The following is an 8,433-nucleotide window of genomic DNA, read 5'->3' on the forward strand; positions in this document are numbered from 1 at the left end:
CAAGCATCTGCTTTCAGCCCTCGAATGCCGCGATCACAAATAAAAAAAAAATAAAAAAGAAGTATGGCGTCAACTAACACACTCTGATATCACTGCCCTCGGATATCACTGAACTGAATGTGAGCTCATTATGAGCCGCCTGCAGCGCTGCTTTAATCACTGAACGATCGCATCTGTCGATAAAAGCAGTGATGGATTACCGAGAGCTCACAGTAAACTTCCGAGCAAAAGAACAAAAGCAGTGAAGCCAAACACATCGAGTGAAACCACACAGATAGTGAAAGAAAGAAAGAGGTGAGTCTCTCGCTCCATCTCCACGGTGACAAGAGGAGTGTTTTCTCCAGACTTGGACCGGTGCCTATGCGAACGCCCTCTGCTGACCTCACAACCTTCCCGTCGATCCCCTCCTCGTGGACGTCACGCAAGGCCACAGCTGCATCCCAAGTCTGAGGAAAACATCAGCTTGGGCTGGGGAAGGCTAGCTCTTTTTTTTTTTTAGATCTTTGGAAAGCCCACTTTTTAGAGCCCGAAAACAGCTTTTTGCCTCAGAGTGCAGCGTTCGTGCCCTGTCACCCTGTGGCTGTTCTTCATTAGAGGGAGGAGGAGGATGAGGGGGAACACGAGGGCTGGATCGAGTTTATATCTACAGCTGGGAGGTCAGCTTTCCTCTGGGACAATGTGAGGATATGAGTGTTCGATGACAAACTGTGATAAGGGGCTATGAGTGTATGTGTGTGGGAGGCGTGGGGTAATGGGTACAAGGGCAGCCAGGCTCGTTTTTTCTCACTCCCGGTTTGGCCACGAGTCTTCAAAAACCTTCTGATTTAATTTAAGGTGTGAAAGTGCAAAGGAGATCCCTTTCCTCTCCATAGATGCTTAACGATCAGCTGATAGAGTGATGATAAGAATGAGCGCTTCCTCCGTGAGAAAGATTAAGCTGCTATTTTACTCAATAAACAAACAAGCTGTGGGTGTTTTTCGGGTTGTTTTCTTGGATGATGCGCTTTTGTCGGGCCCCTATTCTTAGATCTGTCCAGTAACGTCCCCTCGCTCTTAAGCTCAAGCTCGTCTCACTGCGTCACGCGGATGATGAATCAAATTTAGTTTCCCAGCTGCCGCGTCATTCGTTGTTTGGACACAAACTGAAAACAAACCTACTCTGACTGTTTACGGGCTTTTTGAGGACTCGCCTTGATCCTGGTTGACCTCAGGCCGCAGACTTCCAAACTGTTTACACTCCCTGCCTCTGTGGCTTCTGCACGCGCACACAGACTTTTGTCAGTCACAGTGCCGAATAGCACTCGTGAATTTTGAATAAGCAGCTCTTACAGTATGTACCGGCCCCGTTTCCTGTGCAATCAGAGGAAACCATGGGGGCTCATCGCTGGTCAGACAGCCCATATGTTTCCTCAACTGCTTTCAATAAATGAGCACACAGACATCCGTCTCTAGGTATTTTATCTGCTCCCAGAGCCCACATCAAGGCCTTGGACTGTCCTCCAAAACAATAGGGCTCAGGAATCCCACTCTCTTCTTCACAAGAAATCAGGCAGTAATTTAGATAGCTCTATCTCTGTGTCTAGACACACAAGGCATGCCAGTGGTATCACTCTGTGAAACAATGCAGTCTTAATTGCTTTTCAAGTGATTCTGGTTAATACCACAAACACTGAGGGAATTGCAACATTGTGTAAGGGGATTTGGCCGGTGTTTGCTCTCCATCATGTCCATCAGGCCAGCAGCCAGTCGTCGTTGCATGAGGGAGAAGAGAGAAAGAGAAAGAGCTCCTCTACCGTGGAAGCAGCCAGTCCATTACAAGGGGATTTTTTTAAGATCAAATGTATCAGCAGTAAAATCAAGTGGGTTAAGCGACACCCACGTCATTCCTACCCCCCACACACGCAGACCAAAACTAGTAAATAATGACTTCCTGTCAAAATGCGTGGCAAGTTGTGTTACTTCCTTTTCATTTCACTTCTCGTCTTTCATGGGGACTTGTAAAAATCCCATTGGACTGTTTCCAAAATCCCAAGGAAAGCAGCGTTTTAGTCATAATTAGTTGGAAAAATAGCAAAAGGGTTAAAGGAGAGGTGGGGGTGGTGTGTGCATGGCTCTGGAAGGTTAAATATGTGTCCTCTGAATCATTATACTTGATTTAATTTGTACTGAGTGGATAATTCTAAGGTCTGCTGATTTACAGCAATTTACTGCAAAGTGTGAACCCTTATGTGGTTAACCACCCATTACTATCTGCTGCTGTTCTCGACACAGACCGGTGGATAGCACCGGAAGGGACAGGTTTGGTCTTTTGGTGAAAATGTTTTTAATGCCCACTGAAACAAAAGGCATCAAAAGAGAAAGAAACACAACCTAAGTGATCATGGGAAACTTTTTTGAGTGGTAAAATAAAAGTGAGGTTTTATATGCAAAAATAGAGCGCTGCAAACGATAGATACAAAATTAGGATTTGCATTAAAAAGGAAGTTGCTCTAAGTTAAGTTAACAACTCCTGACATCAGAGTTTCATGCATGCATAAGGACTTTTTACAAACAAACATGCATGCAGATTTGCCATTTCCAAGTAATATATAGTCCTGGAGCACGGCCATATTTCCTTCAGGGAGGTAACTTGTTGTCCAGACATGCACAGTGTTCCAAAACAGCACATCAACAGCAAAAAACAAAACAGTGATGTCATGGGAAAATAAAACAGGCACACCCACCTTAGAGTGGAGTGCACTGGTGGCAGAATGACGCTTGGTACCTTCTCCGATTCTTCGGGAGGAAGGCGTGAAGAGCCAGGAAAAGCGCACTCGTAGCCTCAACACTGGAATTCTCCGACACAATGAAAACAGACACGGAGGCTCCAGCTGTGCACAGAACAGACAATGTGACAGGAGGAAAAGATGTTTACAAGTTTTGGAATTTCTACAGACATATATATGTTAAACAAAACAAGAACAAACAGTTTTTAAACAGTTTTAAGACTAAAAATTCATGAATTCTCTGAACTGCATTCATGTTGTTATACTCAAATTTGAGTCAGACACTGGACTCTGAGAAGTCAGAAATGATTCAAATATCAACTAAAACAAATTTTTCTGTTGGGAAATGCAAGTAAAAAAGGTCACGAGGTACCCTTTGTTTTGTTTTTTAACTTTAACTTCACCCTGTGAGACGAATGAAGAGTTACAACCTAACAGCAGAATAAGAATAGAAAAGCGAGCTGTGTTTGAAGAGGCCAAAGAAAGCCAGGACTGCACTGTGTGTGGGAACCTTTAAATAGCTTTGATGGCAGCCTGAGAAAACGTGGAGGAGGGTACAGTTCTCTCAGGTTGTGTCTTCTTGTAACCACTGAGCTTTATGGGAGATATTTGGGCTGTCAAATGACTAACTTTGCTGCTTTGTTAGTCAGCGTGCTATTGTTGGGCATTTGTTCATATAGAATATTGACAACTAAATAAAAATCTACAGTTATGTGCAGTGATGACATTTGCTGACTGTTTGCTAAACCTCTGTTCTGATGATCACTGAGAGTTTTAGGAATAACCCTCTCTGTCATCTTAGCAGTAAAGAGTTGTACTTTGGGTCTAAAGAAGCATCTTTGAGTTATAAGCAAGGCTCCGAATGCTGGTGTTAAGTGATGAGAACGACATCTGTGACACAGCCCAGAAAACCGCGATGGCTAGCTTTTAGTTTCGCCAAAGCTGCCAGTCAGAAGAACATTAACACACTTACAGCTGGTTACTTCAGAAGAGATGCTATCATTTCAAGTTCATGTTAATCGCAAAAGTTGCATTAGCTTAATATCTTTTAACTAGTCAGACAATAACCAGTTCAAATGACAGGTTTCCTGTGAGGTGTAATTTGTAAGATATAAGAACATGTTTTGTTTTTTTAACTCCTCTAAAACAAGACAAACACGAGCAAAAGTGTGAGAAATTGATAAAAGTAAAAAAAAAGCTTTAGCAGCTCAAGTTAGCTCAAGCTAACTAGCTTAAAAATCAACACATTACTTCCAAGGTTAAGTAGTTTATCATAAAATAACATTTTTTGGAGGATGTTTCTCTTAAAAACAGACACACACACTTAAAGAAGTCGTGTATTATTTACCTAGAAACAGGACAAGTTTATCCTTGATGCTGTCTGGGCTTATAGCAATGTTAGCAGCTCTATGCTAGTTCATTTTTTTAGACATTTAACATAGTGATCATGAAAAACATCTGCTAGTCCTTGTTCTTGTCCTTTCACTTTAAGGGAAAGTGAAAATCTTCTGTTTACAAAGACATTGTTAGCTAAAGAACTAACTGAGGTCTAGTTTTATTTTATTTTATAACATGAGTTTTACTGAATGCTGTGGATGGTGAATTTTCAAAGGTTGTCGCTTCTTTTAGTATCAGTCTGTTTTAAAAAGAAATATGTGTTTTAAATTGAGTTTCACAAAACACACACACACACATAAACAACAACAACAACAATAACAACAACAAAACAACAAATAATTTTCATTTTTAAAATACCAGTTTTCTTTAGTGGCAATCAGCCGGTAAGACATGACTTTGCTACTTCTCGGATACCTAAGAACAATTTCACAACAATCTATTTAGGTCAACACATCTCAGCAAAAGAACACGCAGCACATTAACTGCAGGACAATGAAGCTCAAACGTGAATGGCACAGAGGAAATACATCAAAAGGGAGAAAACAACAGGAAACTTTCAACTGATAACGCTGCTGCTGATCTACAAACTACATTTACCATTTGAGAACATACATACGTCCTACATACTGGCCACGCTGGCACATCTAACAGTGAAATAAAGCGAAAGCTTTTTAACTTTGTAAGATAGTCTCACACTTATGTGTTCCCATTCTATTGTTTTGGCTCACATCCGAGGTAAAACAAAGTTTATCTTAACAGTTCTTTTTGAATTTTCTGCTTAAGAAGCCCATATACTTTCTGGTAAATAAAAGTCAGATCACAAACCTCATGACCTACAAACAGGCCTGGTGTTAAGTGTTGCATTAATATAGAAATGGCTGCATGCAAAAGAGCGTTCACACCTTTTTTTTTTTATTAAACACAACTGTGAATCTGAGTGTTGGACTAAGTGTGATGCTTCGTGCTGTGCAACAACCATACATCTGCTCCACCCAGAAACACTCCGTAGAGGCCTGTCAGGTTCGATGATTGTTACTCAGCCGCTGGCCTCCAAAACTTACGAAAGGGCTTCCCCTAAGCTCCATCAAGCACTGTAGCCTGTTATAACCGTGCTTTTTTTTTTAATGAGCAGGAGAGCACAACTTACTGCAAATGGTTTGTTATTTTTAGATGTAGATTAACTTAAAACCCAAGAAATGTAAAGGAAGCATCAGGTTTGTACAGATTTAGTAAATTGCTGCGATGATGACTTTAAAATGAACTCTTAATCTGTTGATAGCCCTGAGTCATCCACCTTGAACTCGTCTAACCTGTGTCACTGAATCCTTGATAGCGCTCACTAGTGTTTCTCTACCTCTTCTTTTTTTCTTCACTTTCTGATTCAGTGTGTGAAAGTGGAAGCATTAGTTAGTTAATGCTGCATGTGTCCTACATAACAGGGATGATGCAGGATGACAGAGAATTGTGGTGAGAGTTGAAATCTAAACGTGAAGGTTTATGTGTAGGTCAGAGCCGATCTGCGCCACAGCTGCTGCACAGTGTCAATGTTTCACCCTACGCAGAAACGCTCTTGTTTTTGTTTTTTACTGGAACAAAGAAAAGATAGAAGAGTGAAAAAAAGAACAAATCCCCTCTTTGTTTTCTGGCAGTGGCCTGGTTCACATGGCTCTTTGCTTTGTGCAGGTGCGCCTGCCATTACACATTTCAGTCCAGTAATTGTAACTGTGCCATTGTCTGTGCTCACTGTGGCACCCGTTTGTGACTCATTGGCAATCGGTGGAGCCTGTCTGGTACTAAAAAAGTGTGTGCAGTTTTGTGTGTGTGTGTGTGTGTGTGTGTGTGTGTGTGTGTGTGTGTGTGTGTGTGTGTGTGTGTGTGTGTAGGCCTCTATGTGTTTGTGTGTGTGGCGATTAAAGTTACGGTGCTCTTCCCCTGTTTCTCAGAGGGCACGTCCCATTTATGAAGCTGCTGTGCCTGTTGGTGAAGGAAGACAAATAAAAATGGGAAGCTCATTTCACCACCTAAAATAGATTGAATGGTGTAACAGATTGTATAAGACTGGGTCTGAGGGATGTGTGAAAGTCCTAAATTCCTGTTCTGCAGTTCCTCAGAGGTGAAGTTTGACAAGAGAAGTTAAAAGGTGTGTATTTAAAAATACAAAACAGACACTTTTTTGTTAAAAACCCCCCCAAAATAAATACAAAAAAAAAAAAAAGCAAACCCCAGTGTGGTCTAGATTTGTATTTTGCATCTATTTCCTCACTTACAGAAATACACGCTGTAGATGCATGCATTGTGTAAAACCACAAAACAGCAAAAATGGCCCACCCTCAGGCTCCCTGCCACAGTTTCCTGAGGAAATGCCCAGGCCACAGCTTGCAAATTTCCAAAATGTTTTGCAGGTCTGATTCCATAAGGGTTTACTGGTTGTTCACAGCAGCTCTCGCCTTTGTGGTTTATGACTTTTCTTTAGCTGAAAAAGGAAAGGGAAGTTTTTCTACAGCAGAGGCATTTAAGTGCATTTAAGTGTAACTACGTTTTTGGCCCACGCTGGGTAATCAGCAACTCTAATTACTGAGCAAACATGAAATTAGAGAAAATTAGAAACTTTCTTTATCTGCTCAAGCTGAAATAAGAAAGGCTTTGTCTGATGTCATTCAACCACATTATTTGGTGTAATCATCTAGCAATCCACGAGGCAGGAGCTGCTAGAAATATATGCAGAGGATGCAGCCTCAGCATATGTGTATATATATATATATGTATATATATATGTATATATATGTATATATGCATATATGTAGATAGATAGATAGATAGATAGATAGATAGATAGATAGATAGATAGATAGATAGATAGATAGATAGATAGATAGATAGATAGAATTATGGAATTCTGTCATCCCTGTTGAACAACATCTCCCACCCCATGCAGGAGACTCTGACAGCACTGAGCAGCTGCTTCAGTGGCAGGCTGTGGCACCCACGATGTGGGATGGAGAGATTCCGCAGGTCTTTTCTTCCATCAGCTGTCAGACTCCACAACAAAGACTTTGCAGTTGACCTAACACGTGCAGACAGACACACCCACCCACACACACACATCCACACACACACACGTGCAATACCACTAAGTGTAATTTTTCTGACAACATAGTATTTTATTCTATTTTATATAGTAGGTTATTCTTTTCTGTTATTCTGTTCCATTGTTTATCTTAATTTTTGCTGCCGTAACTTTGCCCTGTCCATTTTCTACTGTCACACAACAAATTTCCCAGGTGTGGGACTAATAAAGGTGTATCTTATCTTTGCACAGGAAAAATTGATGACTCTAAATATGTCTCATATTTTAGAGTCCTCGGAGTAGCCACCCTTTCTTTGTTGACAGTGCTGCAAACCCTTGGCCTTCTCTCAATGAGCTTCATGATGTAGTCTCTTGAAATGGTTTTCACTTCACAGGTGTGCCTTGTCGGGGTTCATTTGTGGAATTTCTTGCCTCCTCAATGGGCCATCGGTTTTGTTGTGCAGAGGTCAGGTTGGTACACAGCTGAAAGCCTTATTTGACAACTTTCAGAATTCATATTATGCCAAGAACCAATCAGCTAAGTAAAGAGAAATGACAGCCCATCGTTGCTTTAGCTGAAAGTCAGTCAGTCTGGAAAATTGCTCAAGCTTTGAATGTGTCCCCAAATGCTGGCGCAAAAACCATGAAGCCCTACGACGGAACTGGCTCACGTGAGGACCGCTCCAGGAAAGAAACACCAAGAGTCGTCTCTGCTGCTGAAGACAAATTAATCTGAGTCATCAGCCTCAGAAATCACAAGTTAACAGCACCTCCGATTAGAGCCGAGATAAATGTCACGCAGACTTCCAGCAGCAGACACATCTCTACATCAACTGTTCAGAGGAGATTGTATGAATCAAGCATTTATGGTTAAATCGCTGCTAAGAAACCATGACTAAGGAAAAGCAACAAGCAGAAGAGATTTGTTTGGACCAAAAAACACAAAGAATGGAGATGAGACCAGTGAAAATCTGTGCTTTGGTCTTTAGTTCAAATTTGAGATCTTGGTTCCACCCACTGTGTCTTTGTGCGAACACATGGTCTCTACATGCATGGTTCTCACCGTGAAGCATGGAGGAGGAGGTGTGTTGGTGTGGGGGTAGTTTGCTGGTGACACTGTTGTGGATTTATTCAAAACTAAAGGCACACTGAATCAGCATGGCTACCACAGCGTCCTGCAGCGACATGCCATCCTATCTGGTT

General features: G+C 41.5%; 1 long non-coding RNA gene across 2 annotated transcripts in view; it reads right to left on the reverse strand.

The window, feature by feature from the left end:
* Window positions 1–4,602, reverse strand: part of LOC120742497 — a 46,367-nt gene extending 41,765 nt beyond the window's left edge. For both annotated transcript variants that reach the window (XR_005697878.1, XR_005697879.1), the window contains exons 1-2: window positions 4,114–4,602; window positions 2,724–2,870 (exon numbers count right to left, since the gene is read on the reverse strand). This is a non-coding gene — a long non-coding RNA (uncharacterized LOC120742497). The remainder of the gene's footprint in view (window positions 1–2,723; window positions 2,871–4,113) is intronic.
* Between the last annotated feature and the right edge of the window lie 3,831 nt (window positions 4,603–8,433).

This window comes from Simochromis diagramma, unplaced genomic scaffold (assembly GCF_900408965.1).
Source record: "Simochromis diagramma unplaced genomic scaffold, fSimDia1.1 OVJJ01000150.1, whole genome shotgun sequence".
NCBI lineage: Eukaryota > Metazoa > Chordata > Actinopteri > Cichliformes > Cichlidae > Simochromis > Simochromis diagramma.